At 50.3% G+C, this 13,382-nt stretch overlaps 1 protein-coding gene and 1 non-coding gene across 29 annotated transcripts in view; both read right to left on the bottom strand.

Moving 5' to 3' along the window:
- Window positions 1-13,382, bottom strand: part of STIM1 (stromal interaction molecule 1) — a 112,645-nt gene that overhangs the window by 72,469 nt on the left and 26,794 nt on the right. The gene's annotated exons all lie outside the window — the stretch shown is intronic.
- Window positions 8,375-8,446, bottom strand: TRNAP-CGG (transfer RNA proline (anticodon CGG)). Its single transcript has one exon. It is a non-coding gene; the product is annotated as a tRNA-Pro (tRNA).

A 13,382-nucleotide genomic window follows, 5' to 3' on the forward strand; every position in this document is an offset into this window, starting at 1 on the left:
TCAAAACTACAAACCAAAAAATCTTAAAAACTAGAACGGCCCTAAAATTCCAGGTCTGGTCTATCCTTTAGAGCTGTTTAAGAAGAACATTCTCCTAATCTCCAACGCTGGGCTAAAAACTGGTAGATAAACCCTAAAATCTGTGACACAGGCAGCTCTACTGGTGCAGCCCTCTATTGCTGGTACGGCACCAGTGTGCGCCCTGATCAGAGCAGGGTTCGTTCCTACCTAAAAGCCTCTCTTTTTCAAACCTTTTGAGCAAACCATCCAAATGGGTCCTTCGGTCTGTGACTTGGTGCCGCTGCGGGCAGCCCATGCCGATGCCGTGCATGTCCCCGGTACCTGCACCCTCAGCCCCGCCACCGACACGTGCAGCGGATCAGACACTAAGGCCTTTCAGACACCCCACTTCTCCGAGGTGGCCTTTGGTGGCCCACAGACAATCCGTATTTATCAAGAGGAGGCACCCGGTTTAATTCCAAAAGCAGGTTTTTGAAAATGGGCTCTCTGACACGAAAAGCCAACCACGCTTTGGGGACCGCAGAGGCAGAGGACAGATGGCACAATGGAATGGGGGGAAAAAATGTGCTATACAATCTCCTGCTGCAGAACAGCACCAGCGGGAGGTCAGCATACGGGCATGCACAGTGCGCAGCAAGAACCACAGATGGGGCAGGTACCATCACCCCGGCAGCTCCTGGCTGGCTTTGTCCCCTCACTGTCCATGGCTGTCGATGCTTCAATGTAGATCCCACCATAAGAAACTCCCCATTGTGCAAACCTGGCTGAGCAGGAGTCCACATCTACAAACAAGACTCACCCACCGGGGTGATGTGAGGTGGACCCAGCACGGACAGGACAGAGCCCCAAGCTCCGCTCCCTCGGGGTGTAACACCCACCCACCCCCAAGTCCCACCACTGGGGCTCGGGGTCACGTTTTCTTTGGTGACTTCTTCTTAGGACACTCTGATCAATGACAACATGTCTTGTATCACAGCAATTCTGTGGGTTACACATATTGCCAGACCTGGAACTGGCATAATTTGGGCTGCATTTATAGGTTTGGTGGTAATATGATGATGATTTAGAGGGGTAGGTGTAGATTAGGCATTAGGAAGAAGTTCTTTACAACGAGGGTGGTGAGACACTGGCCCAGGTTGTCCAGAGAGGTGGTGGAGGCCCCATCCCTGGAGACATTCAAGGCCAGGCTTGATGAGGCTCTGAGCAACCTGATCTAGTTGAAGATGTCCCTGCTTACTGCAGGTGGGTGGGATTAGATGGCATTTAAAGGTCCCTTCCAACCCAACACAGTCTATGATTCTATGATGCACAATCTCCTCCTTCTACTTTGTTTAGTTGTGGGGAAAAAAAATCCAGGAGAAAATGTAAAACAGTTTAGCTTTGGAAAAACCAGACCCACCGCGCCTCCCTGCATTTATTTCCAAATGCAAAGATCTGGCCGTCTCTACCAAATTCCATTAACATCCATTTTCTCTCTCTCCAGTCCAAATTATCCCACACCCCTATTGCTGCCCATCCATCCTTTGCTGGCTTCAGTTTGAAAAAATAAAAAAGTTATCCAGAACTGAGTAAATCAGACTTTTTCAAGTTTCCCTACGAGAGCACCACACATAAAATGTTTGTAAGAAGCAGAAAAAAATCATAAAAGGTCATAAAAAGAGCAATTCCTCCCCCCGCTGACAAGCCGCTGTGCCCCGGTTGCTGGACACGGAGCTGTGTCCCCACACCAGCTCCCATGACCAAACCAGGGTCTAGACAAGACCCTTCCCATGAGGTTCAGCATGGCAAAGGCTGCGCTTGGGGCATGAGGCTCCGTCTAAAGTTTTGGGGTTCTGCATTCATTAGCTGAAGAAGAAAAAAGTAAGTCTGGGACACGCTGCTCCTCCTGATAGATAACGGCAAGGTGGTTGGACGATGATGGAGACACTTCTGCATTCCTGAAGAGGCTGGGCTGGTGTCCTGCTGCTTCACAAACCTCGTGAAGTTTATTCTTCATGAACTCGTGGCCATCCATACAGCCAGGAGAGCCCAGCAGCCCTGCAAACTGGTGACCCAAAGCAGTGAGCAAGCCAAGAAAGCTCTCCCTTTCCCAGCACAGCAGGGCTGTCCTCTCCCCTGCGCTGCTCGTGGCCAGCTGACATAGGAATCTGGTGGAGATAAGGGACACCTGGGCTCACTGAGCCACCGCTTGGACCTGGGAAAAACATCTGGAATATCAACACAGAGCAACCGAAGCAGCAGCCAGGGACAACGCCATGGCGGGCAGGGCGTAAGGAACGGTGGCTGCCCAGGGGGTGAAGTCAGTGTTTCCCTGCTGGGGTGTGCCAGGAAGCCTCCCTCCTTCCATGACACCTTCGGGGACAAAAGGGGGCGGAAGGTGACTAACAGCACTTCATAGCGCGGCCACAACATTGTCCGAGCACTGCATAGCAACCAGGGGGAAGCAGTTTTCATCTGTGTAATTTTTCTTGATTATAATTGGCAAGGGAGAGGAACTTGGCATAATTATTTTAAATATTATCAGATGCCCTAACATCGATTTGCGCAGATTTGGTTTTCCTCTCCTACCCTGCAAGAGTTTTCTTGGTAGTTATTGCAAAATTAGCTCAGAACTTTGGGCTGGGCCTTTTCTGCAGTGATTTGTCACGCTGATCTCCACCACAGAGAGCAAGAACCCAGGATAGTCATCGTATTCATACTGCCTTTGGACTCGACTTCAGAAGGAAAAATGAAACCAGGCTAAGAGATATCTCCCAAAATATTACGTGATCATCTTGTTCTTAGCCTGTGCTTATTATTATAGCAATGAACGTATCAACGCTCTGGCAAAGTTTAAATTATAGGAAGGAAAGGTCATGTTATTATAAAACAAGAGTGAGTTTATTCATATTAACACTTTCACAACCATATAACCCCAAACCATGCTCATCCGAGTGGTCCGTCCAGCATTCAGGCCATGAGACACAGGTATTGAAGTGATTTTGCCCAGATTTCTTGCAGCCCCGATGACAACCCGTGGGCATTTGTAATGCGAAGGCTAAGGATGAGGCACAACTGCGTAAAGCACTGGCTGCAAGAATGGCATGTGTTGATAACCAAGCACCCAATCAACAGCAATCAAGCCAGTAAATAGCGAGGAATTTGTTGTGTGCATCAAGGCCAGAAAAAGCCCGAATAAGGGCGCAAGCGATTTAATCAGCAGAAGACCCTGCACTGATAACAGAATGGTCAGGAGGTTCCACCAGAGGGCATGGGCCATTCCCCGTTATCTCAACGGGAAAACAGGCTGCGGCTGTTAAAATACCCAAAATGAAGAAAAAAAGGCCAGGGGCAGCAACCTTGCCTAAGATTTATGGAAGATTAAGCAAAAAATAACACTTGTCTCCCTAAAGGGAGACAAAAAAAGACCTATCCAAAAGCCAGGTCATCTCTTGGGTTCCTAGTGACCGGTTGATATTGTAAATGAGGGTTTAATAGCCAGCACGCCTTGTCCTCCACGGCACACACAATGACATTGCACGTCAGGCCACTTGGAAACAACATGTGGCATCTTCAGTGAGTGAAAGCTTTAAAAGAATGCAAAATTGGTTTTGTTTAATTAACATCCTCCTCTTCCAGAAGGCCTGGCACTGATTTTTGCTACATCAGTTTCTACAAAGACGACACTGGTCCTCATCCCTTGTCCCAACTCGTTCTTCGGTGGCAGAGCACATCAGGACTTAGGGGGGTGACTGCTGGACCCCTCAGGAGCTGACACCATCATTTTGACCCTCCCACCCCACCTCTCCGAGTCATCAGGAATCTTCTGTCTCTTCATCCTGTCGGTTTGTGCCTCCAGCCCTGCTCTTTACCTCCCCATTATCACCCCTCAATAGCTACAACCTGTCCTTCCTTTCAGAACAAAGAGTCCCTTCTAACCCATCAGTGTCCTGATAGACGGCCATGATGGCCTGGGCGCTATCAACACATGCCATCTTTACATCCCTCCTCCTGCCATTGTTCTGAACTCACACCCACCCACTTTACCCCTCAGGGCTCGCTCTCTCCCACTAATGGGATTTCGCAATCTCACAGAATCACAGAATGGTTCGGGTTGGAAGGGACCCTAAAGACCATCCAGTTCCAACCCCCCTGCCCTGGGCAGGGACACCTCCCACTAGACCAGGCCGCCCAAAGCCTCATCCAGCCTGGCCTTGAACACCTCCAGGGATGGGGCACTGACAACTTCCCTGGGCAACCTGTTCCAGTGCCTCACCACCCTTACAGTAAAGGATTTCTTCCTAAAAGCAGACTGCTCAGGGACCTTGCTGCCATCCCAACGGGTGCCACCACCTAGGAGATCATCCATGGACACTTAGGCCTACGTGCCACAGCGGACCAGGCAGGGCTGGAGTGACACCTACCATGAAAAGCAGCTTGGGCTGGTTTTATCAACAGATTTAAAAAACATGGCTTATGAAACTTTGTAGGAGAAATGATACTTTCCAGTCCCACACCTTCTCCTGCTGCGACTGCCTCGTCAGCTCAGTGTGCTCTGAAAGGACAAGAGGCAGCAGCACAAACTGGAATACAGGAAATCCGACTTAAACATCAGAAAAGATATTTTACTCTAAAAGTGGTCAAAAGCACTGGCAGAAGTTGCCCAGAGCGGGTGGGGGGTCTCCATCCATGGAGGCAGTTGAAACTCAACTGGACACAGCCCTGGCCAACCAGCTCCGGGTGACCCTGCCCGAGCAGGGCTGGAAAGGACCATCTGGAGAGGACAATCTCTAGAGGTTCCTGCAAGCCCCAGCGACTCGGTAACAATGCAAGTATTTTATTTCCCTTCTCGTGGGAGATTCTCTCTAATGAGATTTCTGTTTGTTTAATTTCAGGTTCTTTCAATTTTCTCCTGCGAAGTCCCATTATCTCCAAGACTGCTGGAAAGCTGCGCTAACGCCATCGCCGCCAATTGCCCCCAGTAGCACGGCGCTTTGTAACAGGAGCAGCTATTGGGATAGGATTAGACAGCAGTTTAATTATAAGAATTGTCATTTACATAACTCACTTTTATAAACACTGGAAGGGCAGCCAAAAAAAAAAAATAATCTTACATTTGGGGAAAAAAGAATTGTTTACGTATTTCACTAATATAAACAAGGACTCAGCTTAACTTCCTCGCTCGGGGTTCCTCCAAAAACTCCAGTTTTCAAATAAAAGAGTGCCAAGGAAACAAAAGCATTAACTGGTCTTGTAAGGACGGTACACAGAGGTTGCCGTTCCCCCTTGAGGGGTGAGGAAAATGGAAGGGAACCGGGTATTTTGCAAGGCTACAGAGCAGCAGCACGGCGAGCAAGGCAGAAAGAGCAGAGCAGCCATCGGTTTTCCAGCTCTAATTACCAAACAATGGAGCCTGGCAAGTTGTGAGTGTATATAACCACTTCCACTGTCATAAAAGTACTCACAGTATTTGTATACGACAAGTTCGCGCTGTACAGCTGGATGTTATCTGCTATGCAGACAACTGTCAGCCACTACTCCACGTTGCACACGGAATGCTTGTTCACAAATGCATGTGGAAAATTCACATATAAACCTTTTTGGTTTAGAAAAAGGCAAACTTGTCAAACAAATTGGGATTTTAACCTTTCCCTATTCTTTTTTAACTAGTTCCCGTGGCAGTAAAATTCCTTCCCTGGGAGGTGCGGAGGCCGGGCACGACGTCTCGCTCTGGAAGGCGGCAACCTGCGACTCTCGTTACATCAAGGAGTCGCTCACAACTGCCTGGCATTGCAAACACGGACCTCATCCATCTTCCCACCTCCCCTGGAGCCAAGGAACTCCAACCGCCTATTTTCATAGCGGTTTTCGTAGGTAGAAGATTCCAGCTGAAGGGAGTTTCATCAGGAGCATTCAAGCAAGCGTCTCGCCCAACACCACTAAATTATTCACGTCCTCTTGCTGCCGTGTTAAATTATCATCCCCTCTGAAGCAGTGGGGTCTGCAGCAGACAGTGGAATAGATATTCACTGAAGGCAGCCAGTTTTCCACCACACTTTACACGAGGGGCTGCAAACGGCTTCTGCGGCACAGATGGGCTCAGATCCTCACCCGAGCACAAGTAACCCAACCGGTGAGTCCCACTGGAAAACCTTCACCTACTAAGTACAGATCAGCAGGAGTTCAAAGACACACTTTTTTTTCCTTTAATGAAACAGCTTGCACGATGTAAAAAAAAAAAAAAAACCCAAACAACAAACCCTGCACCTAACTCAAATTAAACAGTCTAGAAAAAATGTAAATACAACCAGAGATTGGACCATTTGATCTCTGATACGCTTTCAGAGGAAGTAACAACGCCCTTGGGTACCTCCGCTGGAAGGTCCAACTGCAAACGTTCGCAAACCAGCTAATAATAGTGTTCAGAGAAACAGCCCACGCAGAACTCACGGGGCCAAAGCCATCCCCCCTGTTCTGACGGCAGCCACCGCTTCCTGGAAAATGCCCTCATCTCTCAGGATCACCGTGACAAAGCTGTGCAAGGTGGAACAGATGCAGGAGGAAGCCCTCAGCGATCCATCTGCAGACACTCATCTCTCTTCAGGTCACCACCGTCAGCTTGAGACGGGTACGGGAGGGAATTAGCCAGCACAGTGACACTGCTGTACAGCCACTGGCTCTTCTGCAATTAAACATTTCTTCCACAAATAGGCATCTCTCCTTGGCACAAGCTCAGCATCTATTTACTACCATTAATTCCCTCATCACTGATTGCAATTAGCTGCCTTCATCTTCTCCATACAACAGGTTATTGATATCCTCTCAGCAAAGCTTCACCCCTTTTTTTCCAAACATCCTTGTTCTTCCCTGCAACCAGCAGCAAAACCCTTTTTAATCCCTGTTTCCACCCAGTCCCCTCCAGGGCAAACCCTGGGTGTCCCACTCTTACAGAATCACAGACTGGTTTCGGTGGGAAGGGACCTTAAAGATTATCCAGTGCCACCCCCTCAATTCAGCCACATGTAGATAGACAGACCTGATACCTGCTGGCATTGCAAATGCCAACACCAGAAGACACCAGTCACAGGCTAAATAAACCCTCTCCTTCTTCCAGCTCTCTGAAAGCCTTGGCTCCATGGCTTTGGGGGCTTCAGGAGCACCAAGCCCCGTCCAACCTGGCCTTGAACCCCTCCAGGGATGGGGCAGCCACAGCTTCTCTGGGCAACCTGGGCCAGGGGCTCACTGCCCTCACAGCCAAGAATTTCTGCCTCAGATCTCAGCTCTATCTCCCCTCTTGCAGTGGAAAACCCTTCCCCCTTGTCCCATGGCTCCCCTCCCTCATCCAGAGTCCCTCCCCAGCTTTCCTGGAGCCCCTTGAGGGACTGGAAGGGGCTCCAAGGTCTCTCCGGAGCCTTCTCTTCTCCAGGCTGAACACCCCCAGCTCTCTCAGTCTGTCTCTTCCTCTTCAAATGCTTTGCTCTTTCCAACACGTTAAAAAATATCCTCGCCCCCCAAAAAAGATTTCCCACAGAACAAAACAGACTTATTTCCCGCCATGGGGTGGGAAGAACCCACCACCAACCACCACCAGCCTCACGCCACCCCCTGGGCCCATATCGTCCCGTCCTGACAGTGCTCACCACCCCTCCTGCCCTGTCCCCACACACAGCCCATTTTTGATAAACCATCCCATCTCCTGGCCATGCCACCAACCCAGCGTTGGGGCATGATTCTGTCTGCCCCGTCGCTCCCAGACCTCTCCAGAGATCTCGGCACCCTGGCTTGGGTGCTCTAACTGCCGATTTCAGGTATTTCCTTCCTGAGAAACTTCTGTTTGCTTTCCTCAGGCCCAAGGACTGCGTAATATTTCTGTTGGGCTGTCTAAATAAGATAGGAACAGTTGTTTTAGTACCACCCTGGAAGGCAAAACGGTTTCGCCTAAAGTCAGCTAGAAAAATACCATGTCGAGTCTGTCTGCAAGATGAGCAGCAGAAGCCAAAATATCCCACGGGCAGGAAAAAGTTATAATGGGCTGGAATAACGAGAGATTGGGTTACTTCATAATCATAGAATCATAGAATCTTCATGGTTGGAAGGGACCTTTGAGATCATCGAGTCCAACCATACACGCACCAAAAAACCCCCTACAATCTCTGTCACTAGAGCATGCCCTGAAGTGCCACATCTGGACATTTCTTAAACACCTCTAGGGATGGTGACTCAACCACCTCCCTGGGCAGGCTGTTCCAGTGCCTGACCACTCTTTCAGTGAAGTAATTCTTCCTACTATCTAACCTAAACCTCCCCTGCCGCAGCTTCAGACCCTTTCCTCTGGTCCTGTCATTATTCACCTGGGAGAAGAGGCCAAAAAGGAGGGCTCGTCCGGGATTTGAACCCGGGACCTCTCACACCCGAAGCGAGAATCATACCCCTAGACCAACGAGCCAATGACACCAACAAGCTCATCATAATAACAAACTAAGCAATCACACTGTTTACACATCCCTCCCCTTTTGCACCAAACAAAATTGAGTAATTAAAACTGTATCAATCAGTGAAGGCCATCTGGATTCGACTTTAAGGACGTCCTTCACTCAACATGACTGTCCTTTCACAACTCATGTTCTGTAGAAGCTCCTCCACTGGAGACAGGTAAAGTTTCACTGATTAATTTAAACCTGCCAATATTGTGGGTTATTTGAAAACTGCAACAATTCAGCCACGTGTAGATAGACAGACCTGATACCTGCTGGCATTGCAAATGCCAACACCAGAAGACACCAGTCACAGGCTACATAAACCCTCTCCTTCTTCCAGCTCTCTGAAAGTCTTGGCTCCATGGCTTTAGGGGCTTCAGGAGCACCAGCATCTGCAGTTCATCAAAGTAAGAGCAGCAGCAATTTACGCTCCAATGTTGTGCTAATTTCCGTAAGTAACCTCTATCCATATTCCTGGAGAGACAGACAATGCAAACAAGTATTCCCAGAGGAGAGAATCCTCCGAGGAAGGAAAGCTCCTCGGCTGCCCAGACTTGCTGTGAGCGCTTCATTGAGAGGAGAGGACCAAGCCGTGCCAGCCAACGGCAGTGGGTGCAGGAGAGGTCCATGCCGCAGGGCGAGCCACAGCCCTCCAAGCGGAAGGAGGCAGCTCTTTCATAGAATCATAGAATGGTCCAGGTTGGAAGGGACCTGTCAGATCATCGAGTCCAACCATCAACCCAACACTGACAAACCCACCACTAACCCATGTCCCTCAGCACCACGTCTGCCCGGCTTTTATATCCCTCCAGGGATGGCGACTCCACCACTGCCCTGGGCAGCTTCTTCCAATGCTTGACAACCCTTTCGGGGAAGAAATTTTTCCTAATATCCATCCTAAACCTCCCCTGGCACAACTTGAGGCTGTTTCCTCTTGTCCCATGGCCTGTTCCTTGGGAGTAGAGACCTACCCCCCCCCGGCTACATCCTCCTTTCAGGGAGTTGCAGAGAGCGAGAAGGTCTCCCCTCAGCCTCCTTTTCTCCAGGCTGAACACCCCCAGCTCCCTCAGCCGCTCCTCACAAGACTTGTGCTCCAGACCCCTCACCAGCTCCATTCCCCTTCTCTGGACATGCTCCAGCACCTCCAGGTCTTTCTTGGAGTACCCAAAACTGGACAGAGTACTCAAGGTTGGACCTCACCAGTTTCCATCCCATCCATCGCCTGGGAAAAGCTCGGTCCCAGCTCCCATGGTCCTGCTCCCGTTGCTTCACCCTCTGGCCCCACAGAAACATCTGCTGAGGGCAGCAGTGCTGCAGAGCCGGGCTTCCCCATCGCCGCACAGAACACGGATTTAATCAAGGAAGTGACCAGCTGTTTTCTCCGAGAGTTGCAAATTATCAACGAAAAAAATATTACCAGACATAATTTGGGTTTTTTTTTTTCCAGCTTCTGCTTTATGGCATAAATATATGATGGTTTGTCAGACTTGCAGGCACTTTTCTGACTATTGGTTACGTTCTCCCTATGTTACTGAACAGTCTCTAATTTAGTGTTTTGTACCCTCCATGTCTCCAAAGCCAGTGCACGACCAAAACTCAAGACATCACTGCACAGATTTGTCTTTTACGGATCCAGCGCAAGACATGCATTCCACACACACCACACCCCCCAAAACAATTTGTTAAAGTATTTTCAGAATTACAGGTATAACTGTAATTGTAATTCATAGAACGTCAAAGAGATTTATCTCTCCTTCACTTCTTTTGCACTGCAGGTTCTCTCTGTTTCCAGAACTTACAGAGCACACCACAGGAGCCGCAATGGGGAAGGGTCCCCTCCCGCCCCTCCGCTTTCCAGGGGCCAGAACCAGCAGATTCGGTTAATGCTTCTAGGGAAAAGTGACATTCTTCGCTTTAAATTTGGTATAAGGTTACTTATCTTTAGATGTAACGGATGTTTATTAATGCTGAGGTGTAAACATTTCTCAGTATAAAAATATTATAGAAATTTTTGGATTTCGGAAGAGCAATTCTGCACCAGTGCTCCAAAACAGCCACTTTTCTGGAGTCATTGCCCCAACCACACAGTGTCATCCATGTTCCCAGAGGCCAAACAGAGCTTTTCCCTCACCCACGGTGCTCCCAACCTCTTCCTCAGGCCAGGGAGCTCCAGCCTGTTTCAGTGCCAGATACAACCACCCCCGATCTCCGCAGATGCAGCCACATGGGGACCTGGGACCGTGAGCCACCAGGCTGGATGCTCTCAGTGCTCTGGAAGAGCTCCCACCAGCTCTCCTCTCCCTAATCATGGTGGGACAGGAATGATGGGGGACAAAGCCCATGGCCATCTGCCGATGCGCCCCGAGCTCAACAAGCGACATCCCCAGCACTGCTGCTCATTTCATAGAATCACAGAATGGTTTGGGTGGGAAGGGACCTTAAAGGCCACCCAGTGCCACCCCCTGCCCTGGGCAGGGACACCTCCCACCAGCCCAGCTTGCTCCAAGCCCCGGCCAACCTGGCCTTGAACCCCTCCAGGGATGGGGCGGCCACAGCTTCTCTGGGCAACCTGGGCCAGGGGCTCACCGCCCTCACAGCCAAGAATTTCTGCCCGAGATCTCAGCTCAATCTCCCCTCTTGCAGCGGAAAACCCTTCCCCCTCGTCCCATGGCTCCCCTCCCTCATCCAGAGTCCCTCCCCAGCTTTCCTGGAGTCCCTTGAGGGACTGGAAGGGGCTCCAAGGTCTCTACGGAGCCTTCTCTTCTCCAGGCTGAACCCCCCCAGCTCTCTCAGCCTGTCCCCCCAGCAGAGGGGCTCCAGCCCTCCCAGCATCTCCGGGGCCTCCTCTGGCGCCGCTCCAGCAGCTCCGTGCCTTACAGATAGTTTGAAAGACAGAAACCCAGCGAGGGGTGGGAAGAAATCAATGTCAATCTGAAAACAGACGTGAGTCAGCCGCCCCAGTCAGCCACAGCCCACGGTGCGCAGCTTTGAATGCTGGCTGCCGAGCACGGTGATTCAAAGCTAATAATTATTATTTTTTAAGTGAAAGAAAAATTGCTAAAAGTCAGGAAACCACATAATGGATGAGTGAGTCATTCCTGCCTGAAAAATTTGAGACGCCAAAGAAAGCTGCGAAGAAATCAAAGAAAAACCCACAATATTTCTGCCGTTCCATCTCATCACCCTTGACCCACGTGAGCTGTTACCGCAGCAGCGCTCGCCCAAAGCCAGGGACTCCCAGTCCCCAGCTCCTGGCACTCCGGTACGTGATACATGCTGCAAAAAACACTGGGAGCAAGAAGAGCTCAAGATACATAATTTTATGTTGCAACACAAGCAAAAATTGTGGTAGCTTTCACAAGGTGGCAGAGAAATATGTAATTCCCCTCTTGCTCTCAGAGAGCAAGATAAATGCCTTGATAAATAAATTGATAAATGCTTAACACCTAATACAAGCATATTTCTAATTTTATTATTCAGGCAGGACCAGAATAGAACAGGATTTACCTCAGGGCTAGTCAAAGTTACCTCCAGAGCGATGCATTATGCAATAAAGATGCCAAATAAAATTACAGACTCATAAAATCCCAACCATGGAATAACGTCAGGGTAGATGAGAAGGGACCCCTGGAGCTCATCCAGGTTGAGCCGCCCAAAGCAGCCCTAACTCAGGCCAGGTCACCCAGGATGGAAACCCCACAACCTCCCCCCAGCCCCTCTAGGATTTGACCACTTGTACAGTGATTTTCCCCCCTAATTGTGGTCGGGGTTCCCCGTGTCGCAGCCCGTGTGCGCTGGGCACCTCCGGGAAGGGTCTGGCTCCACCTCTGAGCAGCACAATGGGGTGGCTGCGAGTCAGAGGCCAGGTCTCCCCATGCCCTCCCTCTGCCCCAGGCTGGGATAGAGCCCCAACCACCATAGCGGGTCTGGTAGACCCACTCCAGCACGTCCACCCCTTCTCTGTGCTGGGGAGCCCCAACGCAGACACAGTGCTCCAGATGCAGCATCAGAAGTCCCTGATAAAGAAGAGGACCACCTCCTTGGACCTGATGGACCCTCTCCTGCCTCCCTCACCCAAGGTCATTCTGCCCACGGGCAACTTCTGTTTAAAAGACGTGTAGACATGGTGCTGAGCGACATGGGTTAGTGGTGGGCTTGGCAGTGCTGGGTTAACAGTTGGACTCAATGATCTTGAAGGTCTTCTCCAACCTAAATGATTCTATGATGTTGTTCTGCAGAGCTGCTTCCCAGAGAGTTGGCCCCAGCCCATATCGCTGAGCAGAGTTTGTCTGTCCCAGACACAAGACCTCACGCTTGCTTTTGTTCAACTCCAGGTTTAACAAAGGCTTCTGCCAGCCCACTTCTGCTTGTCCAGGTCCCTCGGAGGGACACCTCTGCCCTCCACCGCTCCCCGTGATCTGATGTGGCCTGCACAGGCCACAGCAATTTGCATTGGGCTGTTTCATAGAATCATAGAATTGTTTTGATTGGAAGAGACCTTTAAGATCATCAAGTCCAACCGTTAACCTAGTTTCCCAGGTGGAACCGTGCTGCTGCCCGAAGGCACAGAGTAACACTGGGGACATGGGGGGGACAGAAGGGGATACAAGGGGGACAGCATCACGCACCCCTCAGCCTCAGCAACAACGCTGAGAACCGCTCTGGCCCCAGCCACCCTGACCACAGCTCTCTTCTGGAGGCCAACCCTAGGATTAAAGGAGATACAACACTTCAAAGAACCTAGGAAATGAAGGAGAGTTTAAAGAAGTCTAAAGCATTCCACAGGCAAGGAAGGAACACATCAGCACTGTGGTTGTGTCTCCAGACGCAGAGGAGGTGCCAGACCAGCTCCAAGCTGAGCCGCTTGGCTCCTGCGCAGTGTGGAGGTAGGACTCAGTTTTATCT

This window comes from Larus michahellis, chromosome 1, assembly GCF_964199755.1.
Source record: "Larus michahellis chromosome 1, bLarMic1.1, whole genome shotgun sequence".
Taxonomy (NCBI): Eukaryota; Metazoa; Chordata; class Aves; order Charadriiformes; family Laridae; genus Larus; species Larus michahellis.